Consider the following 18,131-nt stretch of genomic DNA (forward strand, 5'->3'; position numbering starts at 1 on the left):
TAGAAGCCACACTATATATAGTCCCCTTTCCAGGATCTGTCAATTAGGAGCATTACGACTGCCGCATGCATCTGCCGCCATCTGGTGGCAAAAATCAGAAAGACAGGTAAGTGTTGCTAATCTACATTTTGCCAAATCAGATTTGTAAAGGAGAAAAATATAAGCACTTAACCAGCTAGTGACTAATTAAGTTGGCTTAATGAGTTGTTTAGCCAGTTTTTATCAGCAGGTTTGGGGAAACAATCCAAACTAATCATGTAATTGGTGTAAAAAAAAAAGTATTTATAAATCCATGCCCCCTATTCAAAATAAAAACAAAAGCACCTTATTGTTTGTTACCAGTGGTGAGTTTGGCACATCTTTTGGCCAAGAGTCCAAATAGCTTCCTATTTGCCAACACCATTAATTAAGCTACCACACAATGTCTGTGCCATCACTTTCCTCTCTCCTTATAATCCTGAAGCCACCACCTTGTATCACCTTTCCTCAGATTATTGCCGATAATAAGAAAGAGGACAAGCTAAAAAAAAAGAGAAGAAATGCCTGGTTCAGGACATCGGGTCTCCTCAAGTGAGAGTTCTCTTCCTCCACAATAGCACCTGAGGTATCTTCCAACTCTGAAATTGTTATTCTACAATTCCTCAGGTTTCTCAAAGCACTTTGCCCGGGTCTTCCCTTTGCACTTCTTTTACCCTACCAGCACTCACAGGAATTTGAGCCCCCATGAGGCTCAAAGTTTCTTGAGAATGGAGCCTACGCCTTAACTTTGTTCTCCCATTATCCAACACAGGAGGTATTTAATCAGAGTTCATTAAAATAAAATAAACTGACACCTAATGAGTGACCCTCTGACCCATTTTATCCCCTCTGATCAGTCTTGCATTCAACAAACTAATCTTTGTTTGGAGTATTTTTTTAATTTGGTTTTTTTTTTAGTTAATAGTATTTTTTCTAATTACATTTAAGATCATTTTCAACATTCATTTTTATAAAATTTTGTTTCAAATTTTTCTCCCTCCTTCCATTCTCTTTCCCCTCCCCAAGATAGCAAGTAATCTGATATATGTTTTATATGTACAACCATGTTTAACATATTTCCACATTAGTCTTGTCATAAAAGAAGAATCAGAACAAAAGGAGAAAACCACAAAAAAGAAAAACAACAAGAACAAAAGTGAAAATAGTATGCTTCAATCTTATTCAGATCTTTTCCTGGATATGGACAGCATTTTCCATCATGAGTCTTTTGGAATCGTCTTTGATTGTTGTATTGCTAAGAAGAGCTAAGTCTATCACAGTTGATCATCACACAATGTTGTATTGTGTACAATATTGTTTCTGTTCACTTCACTCAGCATCAGTTCATGTAAGTTTTTCCAGGTTTTTTCCAAAATCTTCCTGCTCATATTTCTTATGGCACAATTACATTCATATACCACAACTTGTTCAGTCATTCTCCAAATTGAGTGGGCATCCACTCAATTTCCAACTCTTTGCTACCCCAAAAAGAGCTGCTATAAATATTTTTGTACATGTGGGCCCTTTTCCCTTTTTTTTTTTCTCTTTGGGATGCATACCTAGTAGCGGTATTGCTGGGTCAAAGAGTATGCACAGTTTTATACAGCAAACAAATCTTTTTCTTTGTTGGGGGAGGGAGGCAATGAGGATTAAGTGACTTGCCCAGGGTCACACAGCTAGTGCCAAGTGTCTGAGGTCAGATTTGAACTCAGGTCTTCCTGAATCCAGGGTCAGTGCTTTATCCACTGCACCACCTAGCTGGCCCCCACAGCAGACTAATCTTAACACATCGACCCAATCACCTCCCTCTCTCCTTCAAAAGTCTTCAGTGGCTCCCTTTAACCTTCAGATTATATAATGACTCTTTTATTAACTATCCTATTTTTTTCTAATTTTACTAATGGTCACACTAGAATGTATCAGGTGGAGGATTTGAAGACCTCTGTATCTTCTTGTTTTTAAGACAAGGACACTCTCTTTTTTTTTTTTTTTTTTGGTGAGGCAATTGGGGTTAAGTGACTTGCCCAGGGTCACACAGCTAGTAAGTATTAAGTGTCTGAGGCCGGATTTGAACTCAGGTACTCCTGAATCCAGGGCCGGTGCTCTATCCACTGTGCCACCTAGCTGCCCCAAGACAAGGACACTCTCAAGGTCTCCCTGAAGAACCTTGGAATTGACTGGGTGACATGGGAGACATCGGCACAGCACCGCCCAGCATGGCATACTCACATCAAAGAAAGTTCTGCGCTCTAAGAGCAAGGCTCAAAGAAAATTCGAGATACACAAATTTAGAGAATCCACCCCAAATGTTCACATGGACTATTTGTGCCTGACCTGTGGTAGAGCCTTCCAGCTTGCATTGGTCTGATCAGCCACAGTGGGACATGATACAATTTGACTCTAACACAGTGATATCATTTTAGTCCTCTTCAAGAACAAAGGGCAAGAACCATTAAAAAAAAAATGCTTTCCATCTACCATCCCATGCTGTCTCTCCAACATTTGCATAACACTTTAAATGGAAGCTTACAAAGAGCTTTATACACATTATTTCATGGAAGCCTTAAGTCATTGAAGTAGGTAATACAGATAAAACATTATCACCCTTTTGGCAAATGAGGAAACTGAGGCTCAGAGAGATTAAGTGATTTCTCTAAGGTCACACAGTCAGTAAATGTCAGAGGTAGGATTTGAACGAGGTCTTTCTGACTCCAAATCCACCACTTACTGTGCTACCTCAAAACTAGCTCCTAAACCTAGCGTTCAGAGTCCATGGCGGGGAGGGGTGTCTGGCTCCACCCTCCCTCCCAACCCTCACACAAATACCCCACACTCTTATCAGGTTATATGGCCTATTCACTGTACCCAGAGTATGTTTGGGGATTTTCCAACCTCCTTCTTTCCTCCTCCAGGAAGTCTTTTGTGATTGTTCCCAGCCAGAGGTAACCTATCTCCTAATCCTATTGTTGTGGGGGAGGCAGGGGTTAAGCCTTTCATGACCAGCTTTTTTTTTTTTTTCCGGGGCAATGAGGGTTAAGTGACTTGACTAGGGTGACACAGCTAGTAAGTGTCAGGTGTCTGAGGCTGGATTTGAACTCAGGTCTTCCTGAGTCCAGGGCCAGTGCTTTATCCACTGCCTCATCTAGCTGCCCCTGCTGCTGTGTACTCTTGGGAAGCATTTAATTTACCCACTGTGCCACCTAGCTGCCCCCAAGCCAACCCTGATTTTAAGAGTATACCCCAATTTTCTTAAAGCACTTCATCTCTAGGAAAGACATCTCTTTGCCTCATCACCCTCTATCATGTACAATATTTATGTATGTACATGCCATATGTAATGTACTGATGCTTGTACCTGCCATATTCCCCCAGTTGCATATAAATTCCTTGAGGGCAGGCACTCTGTCACTTTGTCGTCTTAGTGGCCTCAGAGCCTAGCACAGAGATTGTCATGAAATTATCAACTAATGAATGGTTTGAATTAAATTAAATTGAATCCCAGGACAGGACTGGCCAGCCCTCAGTAAACGTCAGCCAAACTGAAAAAGAGAAATGTTTTGAAGATTTAATACTGAGTCTATTAAGACAGAAAATCCACTTCACCTCCCAAAGGACAAAACAAACAGTAATAAGGCCATGCACACATAAAGCAATAGTAATCAATGATTTTGTAACCTCGACCAGACCATGAAGATCAATCCATTCAGAAATGAAATTCTCCCCACTTCCCTCTCCCATGATAGCCCCCGCCATGTGGCTCATGGACAGCCTAGTATTAAAGAGATACGGGATTTGGTTTTGTTGAACATCAAGATTTATTGACCCAAGCAGTGTTTGGCGGGTCATAGTCTGTTGATGGGCATTGAAACATGAAGTTGTTATGAATTTTTTCTCATCAGAAATGTCTGGAGATTGCTCCAGGCATGGCCATGAATGCCTAACCAGGTCTCAGTCTGTTCTTGCCTTCTGAATGCTCAGAAGTACTATCAAGGGCAGAGAGCCCAGTACAAACAAGGTGGCCTTTATTTGCCAAAAATGCCATGAGATGTGGTGGTCAGAGGTCCCTAGCCAAAGAGATCCAAGGTCCAAATCGAGATAGTCCAAAATCCTTGACCAAAAAGGCCAAAATAAGTCCAAAGTCTATATATGAGGTAGTCCAAAGACATTAAGGCCAAAGAGACCCAAGGCATTAGCTAAAGTGGCCCAAAAGTCCTTTACTAGAAAGGTCCAATATCATTAACAAAATCAAGTTCTTTAGACAAAGAGGTCCAATGTCATTATCTGAAGTGGACCAATGCTCTTAGCCAGAGACCCAAGGTCCTTAGCCAGAGGTCCAAAGTGATATTAACCAGGATGGCCAAAAATACTCAGTCATTAATCCAAGGTTACTCAAAGTCTTTAGTCAAAGAGGCTAACAAACAAGGCGTTCATTTTTTTTTTTTTTGGTAAGGCAATTGGGGTTAAGTGACTTGCCCAGGATCACACAGCTAGTAAGCGTCATGTGTCTAAGGCCGGATTTGGCCAGTGCTTTATCTACTGCACCACCTAGCTACCCCTAGGCATTCATTTTGGACAACCATATGACATAACTGACTCGATCTTAGTGATTTACAGCTCACTAAAACCCCCAGGAAATTTTTCTCAGGGACTGTTGTCTAACCATACCTCTCCAGTCTTGGACCTGTGTATTTAATATTTTTAACTCATTTAAGACTTTACATTTATACCCATTAAGTTATATCTTAGAGAACAGAGTACTAGGCCTGAAGCCAGGAAGACCTGTATTCAAATCCTGCGCCTGACATGTACTAGCTGTGTGACTCTGGGTAAGTCAACTTAAGCTCTTTATACAATTCCCCAAGACACTCAATCATAGATTGGTTGTTATCTGTATTGATGGGAAGAAATGACATACTAGGAAAGCTGAATAAAATTACAGGTCCTTCCCATAGTAAGTAAATTTCATCTTATCACATTTGACCAATTGCTCCTTACCATCAACATAGCCCACTCCCCTACTTCATCCAGGCATACCCACCCATATGTTAGAAACAGATAAACTGAGGCACGACTCCCAGTCTGGTGCAAAGAAGGAAGGCTATTTTATTACGATCTTGTAAGAAAGGGCATGCACTCTAGAAGAGTGGCATGCTTTGCCACAGCAAACTTCCCTTTTTAATCCTAGATTTAAGCAAAGTCCCTCCCCCATGCAGGTTCACATTCTTCCAGACACTTCTAAATGTGTAGACACCCCCCCCCCAAGATGTGGCGCCACTGCCATCCCCACCCCATGGGACAACCAGACTGTGAGATTTTATGATTCTTTGTTATCTAACTTCAGAAAACCTCTGCTAACTCAGCAGGGAAAGGAAGGAATGGGGGAGATGGGTGAGAAGAAGTCCCCAGGACTTGAATAATGTATCCTGCCTACTGAGGAAGAAACAACATTCCTCTCACATATATCCATACCCTCCCCTTAACACACCCTCTCATTCTCCTTCTGAAGCAGAAACCAGAAGGAGCTCATAAGCCCCTGATTCGATTACAGTATATTGAACAGAACCTGATCTTATATGTCTTCATAACTCCCTCCATAATGGTTAATTGTGGGTTTGGGGGAACTACAATCAAACTGTGAGCCTTCCACTGTGAACAATCTCTATTTCTCCTTCATACTCAGGTCCCACCCCTTTTATCTCACCAAGTCCCAAATACATTTCCCCAACTCAGTTGCCCACACTGTCCATGGGCTAGTATCAAAACTTTTCCAATCTTAGTTGCTCATGTTTTTAGAATAAAAATCCTGTCACAATTGCCAAGTCCTCCTACATTATCATCTTCACAGCTCCCAGGCTAATTGCTTAAACCACCAACCAATATGTCAAGTTGTAGGAGGGGTAGGAAGATAACAAGCATTTTATTAAAACCTACTATGTTCCAGGCACTATGCTAAGATCTTTACAAATATTATGTTATTTGATCCTTACAACAACCCTGGGAGGTTGGTGCTAATTATTCCTGAGAGAAAGGACTATATTTGCACTCTTCTCACAGCCCTAAAGGCAGAGAATGAGTCCGGTTTCAGGCCCAACAGTTTTGTGGCCCCAAACCTCCCAGGAGGGGGGCTGCTCAGTACACAAGGCTTCCAGCTGAGGATCCTGGGCCTTAAGCCTGAGCAGGGCCTGAAGAAGGGCCTGGGTTTTGTGAGAGTCAGGCTGGGCTGGAAGTTCACCTTGAGGCGCCCGAGGTGATCCCCATGTGACTCAGAGCTCAAGCCCTGACTTGAGTTTTGTTTTGAAAAGTTATGTTTACATAAGCACTGTTTAGTGGGGAATGGGGACATTCTTACTCCAGCATAGGGTTGGGCACTAAAGCTGCAATCTGATTGGTCGGTAAATGGAGCAATCTGATTGGTCAAACCCCAAGACAGGTTTTCTTTCTTGAAGAGTTATGTATGTTAACACAGTATTGTTCTGAGGGGGAGCCAACACTCTTGCCCAGAATAGGTTAAGGCCTGGTATCATGGTTTGTAAAATCTGATTGGTTAACCGGTACCACCTGATGGGTTCTTAGGCTGTTACTGTTATTCTATATAAATAGCAACTGTAATAACTGTAATAACTGAAATGTAAATGAGGGGTATCAAAATGCCTTAATGTGATTGGTCAGAGGGGACCCCTTGAGGGGTATGAATAGAGGTGAGGGACCTCACTTCAGTGCACTCTCTGGCACATTCAGAAGAGTGCCCATCTTCGCAGAGATGAATAAAGCCTTCACTCACCAACTCCTGCTTGGGATTTTTGAACAGCGGCCTGCTAGCAACCCTAGGGCTGCCAACATTTGAGCTGCTGACACTCAAGCTGCCAACACTAGAGCTGCTAACACTAGAGCTGTGCAACACAAAGAGAGGTTAGCTATGTTTCTAACATTCCCATTTTGCTGTTGAGGAAACTGGGACAGACAGAGGTTAAGTAACTTGCCCAAGGTCATGCAGCCAGTAACTGTCTAAGGCTAGATTTGAACTCTGGTCTTCCTGACTCCAGGCCCAAGGCTCTATCCATGACAATTGCTGGAGAGACCTGCTGAGATCCTTTTGCATATTGATTCTGTGTGCTCTTTATCCCTGGAGGTCTTATATTATTTGTAAATTTGCCCTTCAATCAAGGTGTGGATCTAAGGACAGACCCCTGGGGCAGTCCACTTAGAGAGTTTCAAAAGCAAGCTCATATTGATAAGTGATTCTGGGTCCAGTGATTGAGTCAGAGGACTGGTCTAGAGCTGGAAGGGATCTTAAGAGATAACTGAGAGGCAACTAGGTGGAAGCACAGGCCCTGGATTCAGGAGGATCTGAGTTCAAATCTGACCTCAGACACTTGACACTTAATAGTTGTGTGACCCTGGGCAAGTCACTTAACCTTCATTGACCAAGGGGGGGGGGAGAGAGAGAGAATCAAGGACAAACACCTCATTTTGCAGATGAGGTAGCTGGGGTCCAGAAAAGTACAATAAGTTTACCCATGAAGAAGTAGAGAGGTAGGATTCAAACCCAGCCCCTCTGTCTCCATACCCTGACTCCTCCTACCATACTCTTTTGCCTCTTTATCAGTTCTTAAGCCTCCAACTTCAGAGGTTCCTGGTGATCACCATTTCCTTTTCTAAATGCTCATGCACTATCCCTTTGTTAGAAATGCAGCTAACCATTCATAATGTTGCAGAGCTCTAGTGTTAGCAGCCCTAGTGTTGCTAGCAGGTCACTGTTCAAAAATTCCAAGCAGGCAGCAGTTGGTGAGTGAAGGCTTTATTCATCTTCGCAAAAATGGGCACTCTTCTGAATGTGCCAGAGAGTGCACTGAAGTGAGGTCCCTCACTTCTATTTATACCCCTCAAGGGGTCCCCTCCAACTAATCACATTAAGGCATCTCAATACCCTTCATTTACATACTCCCCTCATCAACATACAGCATACCAATAACAACCAATCAGATTGTACCAAATGGACCAATCACAGTGCTAGAAACTAGTCAGGTGGTACCAGATGACCAATCAGATTTTACAAACCATGATACCAGGCCTTAACCTATTCTGGGCAAGAGTGTTGGCTCCCCCTCAGAACAATACTATGTTAACATACATAACTCTTCAAGAAAGAAAACCTGTCTTGGGGTTTGACCAATCAGATTGCTCCATTTACCGACCAATCAGATTGCAGCTTTAGGCCCCAACCTTATGCTGGAGCAAGAATGTCTCCATTCGAATACTATTGTGCTGTAAGAAATGATGAGCAGGAAGAGTTCAGAGAAACCTGGAGGGTCTTACGTGAGCTGATGATGAGTGAGATGAGCAGAACCAGAAGAACATTGTACACAGTATCATCAACATTGAGTGTTGACCTACTGTGATGGACTATATTCTTCTCACCAATGCAATGGTACAGAAGAGTTCCAGGGAACTCATGATAGAAGAGGATCTCCAAATCCAAGAAAAAAAAGAAAGAAAGAACTGTGGAGTATAGATGCTGATTGAACCATATTATTTCTTTTGTTTTGGGGTGCTGTTGTTTTTTTTTTCTATTTTGAGGTTTTGCATCACTGCTCTGATTCTTTCTCTTGTAACAGGATTAATGCAGAAATAGGATTAATGTTATTATGTGTATATATATGTGTGTGTATATATATATCTATATGTATAGATATATATAGATATAACCTATATCAGATTACCTGCTGTCTAGGGGAGGGGGGAGGGAGGGGAGGGAGGGAGGGAGAAAAATCTGAAATTGTAAAGCATGTATAAACAAAAGTTGAGAACTATCTTTACATGTAACGGAAAAAATAAACTATCTCATAATGTAAAAAAAAAAAAAAAAAAAAAAAAAAAAAAAAAAAAAAAAAGAATGTCTCCATTCCCCACTAAACAGTGCTTGTGTAAACATAACTTTTCAAAACAAAACTCGAGTCAGGGCTTGAGCTCTGAGTCACATGGGGATCACCTCGGGCGCCTCAAGGTGAACTTCCAGCCCAGCCTGACTCCCACAAAACCCAAGCCCTTCTTCAGGCCCTTCTAGGGCCTAAGGCCCAGGAGCCTCGGCTCCTCAGAGTCTCATGTGCTGAGTGGCCCCCTGCTGGGAGGTTTGGGCCACAAAGCTGTAAAGCCTGAAACCGAATTCATTCTCTGCCTTTAGGGCTCTGAGAAGAGTCCAAATATAGTCCTTTCTCTCACCTTTGTAACAGAAACAATGGATTCCTTCTTCTTTGCAGGTGGGCACCCCTCACTCATCCTCCCCCTCCCCACCCACCACACACACAATCCTTTTTTATATTCCAAGAAGGAGCCCTAGTCATTTGAATAACCTAGTCCAGGTACAGTGGGAGAAGATGGGGAAGGGAGTAGTAATTATCGAGAGAAAACTAGGGTAAGTTCCCATGCCCGGAGATTTAACAGGTGGTTCTGACAAGAGCAAGAAATGCATCTCCCAGATGCCTGGGGAGAGAGGAGATGGTACACTGATGCACCATATCTCTAACTCTGCATGGGACTTCTAATGGAGACTTGTTTTTGTGGTACAAGCAGGGACTCCCATAGCCCTCTAAGAAACCTCCCGGGTGAGGTGTGTGGCCTGAGTATCATATACAAAAGAAGCGGTTTAAGGATAACAGGGATGTCTATATGGAAGTAGCAGGGCAGGAGTGAGTTATGGAAAACACTCTGAGGTTTGTACCATCCAGGCCATATTAGAGAGGTGGTCCCCTGAGTAAGGGAACATGTGCCATCTGGTAGAACAGAGCCAAACTGTGGAGAAGGCAGTGAGCAGATGAGAGCCGAGTGGCAGAAAGCAAAGGGTGGGGAACGCCATCTGCTAGGGGAAAACTCAACTGCCCAATTAGGGAGGGCAACAATCAGAACAGAGGAAACCAAATGACTGAATAGGAGCTGAGCAGCAGGAAGCCAGAGGTGTAAAGGATAGCATTAGTAACAGAAGTGCCCCCTGCTGGGAGGAGAGAAGGGAGGGCTACAATGTAGCCAGAGGAGGATGGCAGATGGAACTGACATCTACAGAGTATCAAGAGGCAATTGCTGCTAGAGGCACTTAGCACAGATGAGGGAAGCCATGGAGGAAAACACCAATTAGAAAGAATAATCCCAAACTGCCCATGTCTGGAGCCTTACCCAGGGCAGTACTGTAAGTCACAGAGACTGTAGAGGTATTGGGGTAGGTGGAGGGGGAAGTGCTCATAAGCAAGTATTTTCTGTGGGCTCAGATGTAAGTCCTGTTTTCATTAACTCATAAATCGTTCCTGTTTTGACCCTTTGAGACTCTGTATGTATAAGAACTGGTGATGAAGATGCCAGGTCATCTAGATGGAGGCAACAAGTCAGAGGATACCCAGCTTGTACCCAGTCTTCCTCCCACTATCCACTTGCATTGGCTCCTCCTATTCACATGCTGCTGAACAAAATGGATAAAATCATGAAATTATGAAGCTTGGGCACACTAAATGTTACATCATCCTAACTGGACCCTCAGTGTGGCAAGGAAATCTTTTTTTTTAATTTTTTTAATTTCTCTAATCAATTCACTAGGGGAGAGGGCAGCTAGGTGTCAAAGTGGATAGAGTGCCTGGTCTGAAGTCAGGAAAATTTATCTTCCTGAGTTCAAATCCGGCCTTAGACACTAGCTGTGTGACCCTGAGCAAGTCACTTAACACTTAACACTTAACACTTAAGTATCTTTGCCAAGAAAACCCCAATTGGGGTCATGAAGAGTTAGACAAGACTGAAACAACTGAACATCAATTCACTTTCCCACTTGCCAAACAAGTTTTCTAAACTTTTTTCATTCCTCCTCAAACCTTCCATGAAACCCCTCCTCCCACTCTTTCAGCTGAGAACCTCACCTCCCACTTCACTGAAAAATTGAGGCCATTATTGCTTGTCTTCTCAATGAGGGATGGAGGGAGAGGGAGAGAATTTGGAACTTAGAATTTTAAAAAACGAATGCTAAAAGATTGTTTTTACACGTCATTGATGAAAAATAAAATATTTTTAATCAAGGCCATTTGCCAAGAGTTTCCTCTTCTTCCCTTCTCATCTAAACCTACTCAGATCCTTCCCCACTATCTCCACCATGACTCATCTCACATGGTGACCCTGCTGATGCCAAGGTAAGCCTCTCCACATGCACGTGTCTTATTCTGTTCCCTTTTCTCTAGCAGATCCTACCCTCCTTCCCCATTATCTCTGCTCTTTCACTAACATCTCTCCCCATCTATTGGCCTGCCAACACTCCCAGGTCTCCCTCACCAACCTTCACTTGATCCATGCATGTTTGCTAGCTATCATCCTAGATTAGCCTTCCTTTCCTCTCTAAGCTTCTTGAGAAAGCCACCCAAAACGAGAATCTCCACTTCTTCCTCTCTCATTCTCTTCTAACCCCTCTGCAATTTGGCTTTCATTAGTCAACTGAAAGTGCTCTCTCCAAAGTCACTGGTGATCTCTTAATAATCTAATGGTCTTTTCACCATTCTTCCTTCTCCATCTCCTCTTCTCCTGGGCCCTCTCTCTTCTCATGACACCTATCTCTCCTGGTGCTACTTCTACCTGTCTCACTTTCCCAGTCTCCTTGACTGGATCTTCATCCAGATTATAACCATTAATATAACCTGGGTGTCCTGCAAGGGTCTGTCCTTGGTCCTCTCTTCTCCTTCCTTTGTATTATCTCCCTTGGTGATCTCATCAGCTCCTGTGGATTCCATGATCTTTTCTATAAAGATGATTCTCAGATTTAATTATCCAGCCCTAAACTCCCTCCCCCAACCTCCATTCTCCCATTGCCAACAATCTATTGGACATCTCAAACTGGATGTAACATAGACATCTTACACTCAGCAGGTCTGAAGCTGGACCCATTATCTTTTTCCTCAAAATTTCCCCTTTCCAGCTTCACTCTCATCACCAAGAGCACCACTGTTCTCTTAATCACCCAGGTTCACAACCTAGGTGGCATCTTCAGTCACACAGACACAGACCACACCCTCCCACTAAAGGATGCCCTATTACTTAAAACCCTCTGTTTGGCTTTAAATGTTCTGCTTATGGGGCAGCTAGGTGGCGCAGTGGATAGAGCACCAGCCCTAGATTCAGGAGGACCTGAGTTCAAATCCAGCCTCAGACTTACTAGCTGTGTGACTTTGGGCAAGTCACCTAACCCCAATTGCCTCACCAAAAATATATATATATCTATAGAGATATATAGATATATATAGATATATATCTTGCTCAGCCTGGCCCCACCCTACTTCTCTAGTTCCCCTGGACTTTTGTCTCCAAGTACTCTGTGAACCAAGAATACTGGCCTTCTTCCTGATCTTTGTCTCCAGAGATGGGAAACTCCATCTCCCAACTCTGTACCTACATGCCTCAAAAGCTCTCTTTCGAAAAAAAAAAAAATCTCTTTCCTCACCCAACCTCCTGATTTCCCTGGCTTCCTTGGTTTCCTTCAAGACTAGGCTTACATCCTACCTTCTGCAGGAGACTTTGCCAGTCCCTGCCTTACTTCTCCCCCCACCCCACCCCCACTGCCTTGTTGTTCTCTGCCCCTGCCCTGCTAGTGCCTTCCTTCTGAGAGTACCAGCTTGTATACATCTCGCATGTACATAGATGTTTGCTTGTTGCCTCCTCCATTAGAACATGAGCTCTCTGATGTGAGAAGTTAGAATCCTGTGTCACTTATTTCTGAGAGACAGCAAAGCAACCTCTCTTCTAGGCCCTCCTCCAACATTCCTAAAGGGTCCTAAAGTAGAGGGCAGCTACTGTCCCTTGATTCAGGAGGATCTGAGTTCAAATCCAGCCTCAGACACTTGACACTTACTAGCTGTGTGACCCTGGGCAAGTCACTTAACCCTCAATGCCCCACAAAACAAACAAATGAATGAATGATGAATGAATGAATAAATAAAGAGATAGATAAATAGATAAATGAATGAATGAATGGACAGATAAATAGATTAATATTTTTTTAAAGTCCTAAAGTAGAAAACCAAAAAAAAAAAAACTGGCTAGATATGGTTGGTGCTGGTTGAGGTGGGCTAAGTGAACTTTAGTAAAATCAACTTCTTTCTGCATATGCTTAATAAGTATTAATGAGTTCATGAATATTCACTTCACCTTTGGGCGGGATTTGACAGCCATTTTCTGAACATGTGATATATGGAAATGTATATAATTGGGGGAGAACATACTAAGGGGTTGCATAGGTAGACTTCCAGGAAAACTGTGAACCTCCCATCCAATTGGAGAGAAGAGGGGAGGGACCATAAGGTATATAGGCTTGTCTGTGGATTTGTTCAAATGAGCTCCTCTGAGGATAGGCAGGGGTGCCCATTCTTCAAGAATGCATTAAAAAGCCTTCATCCACTCACTGCTGCAAATCTGATTATTTGTAAATACTTTACTTCCAACACTTGAGAGCAGGGACCAAGGCTTTGCCTTTCTTTGAAGGCATTTTTAGCATGGTGCCTCAAACACAGTAAGCACGTAATAAACGCTTGTTGACTGACTGACTTTGTGTCAGGAGGGAGCCCCTCACACATGGGATACACCTTTAATAATATGTCTTGAATGTTACCAAGAATTGAGCTTTCTCCTCCCTTTGAGAATCAGGAGACTATATGACTAATGCAGAAATACGTTTAATGTGATTGTACATATATAACCTACATCAGATTGCTTTCTGTCTTGGAAAGTGGGGAGGTAAAGGAAGGAGGAAGAAAAATTTGGAACTAAAAATCTTATGAAAACAAATGTTGACTTACTAGCTGGGCAAATCACTTAATACTCATTGCCCTGCCCCAAAAAAAAAAAAAAAACAGGGGCAGCTAGGTGGCGCAGTGGATAAGGCACCAGCCTTGTATTCAGGAGGACCTGAGTTCAAACCCAGCCTCAGACACTTACTAGCTGTGTGACCCTGGGCAAGTCACTTAACCCCCATTGCCCTGCAAAAAAAAAAAAAAAAAATGCTGAAAACTATCTTTATATGTAACTGGAAAATAATAAAATACTTTTTTATGAGAATCAGGAAACTTTTGGGAAAAAAATCTGAAATTCAGTCCTTATGACACCTCTCTGACTCTCCATGACCTTTCAGAGACTACTGACTATGCTTTTTTTTTTTTCGTGGTGGCAAAGAACTAGAAACAGAGTCAATTGGGAAATGACTGAATAAGTTATAGAATATTAATATGATGGCATGCCATTGTGCTGCAAGAAAAGCCAAAGGGTATGGTTTCAGAGAAGCTGGAGAAGACTTGCAAAATGGACACAACCAGAACAAAATGGCTTGAATACACGTTTGTAACTGGAGTATTGTTTTTCTTGATTTCTCGTGGTACCTGAAAATAGAGTAAAATGTAATTTATTGAAATAATGAAATAAAATATATGAAATTTCACTGACTACAACTCAACAATCATGTCTTCCAGCTCTTTCCACAGTCTAGATAGAATGTAGTTTATCCAAGCTTGGGGGCCCGAACTCTTTAAAGGCTCTCAGGGACCTGCATTCTATCTCCCTGTTTGTCATGAGCTTGAACTCTCTGCTGTTTCTGTTCTCTTCTCCCCGGTTGAATGGCTGATCATTCTCCTCAGTCAGTTAGTATTTAGTGAGTGCCTGCTACATACCCGGAAAGTAGCTGACAACATTTTAGGCACTAGTCATAAAAGACAGAAATAATACAGTTTCTGCCCTTAAAGGAGTTTATTTCTTCTACAGAGAATGCTCTCATTTTCCTTTCCAGGAATGTGGTCTCCTTCAAGAAACCCACCTTAAAATTTTACATGCTGGAAATAATTTAAAACACAAATGGGGGCAGCTAGATGGAGCGGTGGTTAAAGCACCAACCCTGGATTCAGGAGTACCTGAGTTCAAATCCGGCCTCAGACACTTGACACTTACTAGCTCTGTGACCCTGGGCAAGTCACTTAATCCCCATTGCCTGCAAAAAAAAAATTATTAAAAAAAAAAAACATAAATGTAGGATGCAATTCTGACTAGCTTGGTGGAGGACAAGATATATCAGAGGCAAGTTCCACTCTGTGTCTCACACCACTGACCTACTGTAACACCTGAGGCAAGACTCTTCCCTACTGTGAGCCTGAGTTTCCTCAGTTGTAAAGTGAATCAGTTGGACCAGCTCACCTCCCAGGTCCCTTCTAGTTGTACAACTATGCACTAAAAGTAAGGCAAGAGTCTTTTCAGCACAAACATAGGACTTTTTTTTAAATCCCTTTTGTTCTGTTGGTTGCTTTTTATTCCCCTCAAAAGGGAGCTCTACGGTTCTTTCCAGCTCCAGTTCTGTGATCCTATAGGCCAAAGCAAAGCTATGAACCTTACAGTGAGGCCACCCTTCTCTTGAAACTATGGGAAATGGAAATAAGGGGAAAGGATGTCTTTCCCTGGAGAGGCCACCAGAGGGAGCCAGGGTCCGTAACATTGACTCTGTGGTCTATCTCCTGCAATAAAGTAGGTTTCATTCTGCTCTGCTTCCAGCAATGCTTAATGGGATCCCTATGAGATAGATGATGTCTGTCCTTGATCCTGAGAGCTCTCCTGGATGGGGATCTCAACTTTCCCAGGGTTACCCCCATGTTACCATTCCAGGCATTCCTTCCATTTGGTGATCAGAATCCCTCCTAAAGCAATCTTCAAGGATTCAACCAACACTATTTGGGGTTTTTTTGCAGGGGGGGGGTTGGCTTTTTGTGGCACAATGAGGGTTAAGTGACTTGCCCAGGGTCACACATCTAGTAAGTGTCAAGTATCTGAGGCCGGATTTTGAACTCAGGACCTCCTGAATCCAGGGTGAGTGCTTTATCCACTTCACCACCTAGCTGCCCCCTCAACTAACACTTTTTTTTTTTGCAGGGCAATGAGGGTTAAGTGACTTGCCCAGGGTCACACAGCTAGTTAAGTGTCAAGTGTCTGAAGCTGGATTTGAACTAACACTTTTTTAAGGGCCTACTGTGTTCCAGTCACTGTGCTAAACGCTGAGGCTACAAAGACAGAAATAGGACTAAACCCTGCTCTTAATTTTCCATTCTACAGGAACAACCACAAAGTCTAAAACCAGAATGATCTCAGGAGTGAGGGAGTGCCGGGGCAGCCTAGGACACATCATGCCAGGCTCTGGGAATGCAGAGACGAAACAATTGCTGATCTTGAGGAGCTACCATTCCATGGGAGGAGGCAGGCTTTGTACAAGTTAATGGTTCCTGGGCAGATCAGGCCTAAAAGAAAGCCAAGAATTCTAAGAGGCAGAAATGAGAAGGGAAATGCTTCCCAGGCATGAGGAAGAGCCTGAACAAAGGCCCAAAGAAAGGAGATGGCATGTTGAGTTTGGAGAACAGCAAGTAGACTAGTTTTGCTGGATGGTAGAGTGTGTGAGGCTGATAGGAAATCATTATGGTGAGGTAGCTTAGCTGGGAAGTTGAATTGTGACAGGTTTTAAATGCCAGACCTGGGAGTCTTGTCTAATCCGAGGGAAGGTTATATTTTTTTTAAGCAAGGGAGTAAAATGATCAGACTTGTGCATTCATTAAGGAGATGATTTTGGCAGCTATGTTACGGATGAACCAGAGAAGGGAGAGCCTAGAAAAAGGGAAACCAATCTGGAGGATTCTGGACCAGAGATAAGGGCTAGGGCTATAGATCTGGGAGGCATCTGCAGAGAGATATTGGAGGAGCAGGTAGGTGGTGCAGTGGATAAAGCACTGGCCCTGGGTTCAGGAGGACCTGAGTTCAAATCTAGCCTCAGACACTTGATACTCACTAGCTGTGTGACCCTGGGCAAGTCACTTAACCCTCATTGTCCTGCAAAAAGAAGGAAGAAGAAGAAGAAAAGGAAAGAGATGATATTAGAACCTTTAACCTTAGTCCCAAAGCCCATTGGTAGGGGATTCTCTCTTCAATGGTGGTGATCAATGTCTTGCACCTGAATAAGGGGAGGGGTGGAGATGTTGAGAGGGAGGAAGAGGAGAACTCTGCTCCCTTCAGACCTAAGAGTCTCTCCAGTTTGAGTCTCTTTGGTCTTCTTCAGGCCCTGTGATCTCTTCAGATACTTCTAGCTTCCAGCTGCAAGAGATAAGATGGACAGTGTCAGGTCCACTTCAGGTAAATACTGGGGAAAAGGCAGCAAGAGAGGGGCTAGCCAAGTCCATCATTTCTTTAATCCCCAGCTCACTACACCAGAGGCTTCAGGGAACTTTACCTTGGGTAAAATCTAGGACTCCCTCTCTCTCTCTCTCTCTCTCTCTCTCTCTCTCTCTCTCTCTCTCTCTCTCTCTGTCTGGCTCTCTCTTTCTCTATATCTGGCTCTCTCTGTCTCTGTCTCCTCTCCTCTCCTCTCCTCTCCTCTCCACTCCTCTCTTCTCTCTCTCTCCCTTTTTCTCTCTGTCTCTCTCTGTATGTATCTGTCTCTCTGTGTGTCTCTGTCTCTTCTATCTCTGTTTCTTCTCTCTGTCTCTGTGTCTTCTCTCTTTGTCTGTGTGTGTGTGTGTGTGTGTGTGTGTGTGTGTCTTGGCTGCTCCCAATGGGAGAGCTCCTTCACTCTGTTATATAGTGTTATATATGTGTTATATAACACACTCTGTGTGTTATATAGTCCCCTATGTATGCCTTCTCTGATGTCTGTTTTGTAATTAACTTGGATAAATAGGTTTCTTTGCTATTTACTATATATGCTCATTTTGGAATTGGTATTTTGTTGGAAAGGGGTCAAGCTTTTTGCTTGGGTCCTCCTTTCTCTCATCAGAATTTTAGCTTGAACTTGAAAAATCACATGCCCTAGACTAATATTTTGTTTTTGTTTTTGTTTTGGGGGGCTTTGGGGGGGCAGGGCAATTAGGGTTAAGTGACTTGCCCAGGGTCACACAGCTAGTAAGTGTCAAGTGTCTGAGGTCGGATTTGAATTCAGGTGCTCCTGAATCCAGGACCAGCGCTTTATCCACTGCACCACCTAGCTGCCCCCTAGACTAATATTTTTTAAGAGAACAGAGAGAGATAATTCTAACCTGGTAATACCTTTCTCTGAAGAGAGCAGAGGGGCCAAACTTCTGTCCTCA

This window comes from Dromiciops gliroides, chromosome 2 (assembly GCF_019393635.1).
Source record: "Dromiciops gliroides isolate mDroGli1 chromosome 2, mDroGli1.pri, whole genome shotgun sequence".
Lineage (NCBI taxonomy): Eukaryota > Metazoa > Chordata > Mammalia > Microbiotheria > Microbiotheriidae > Dromiciops > Dromiciops gliroides.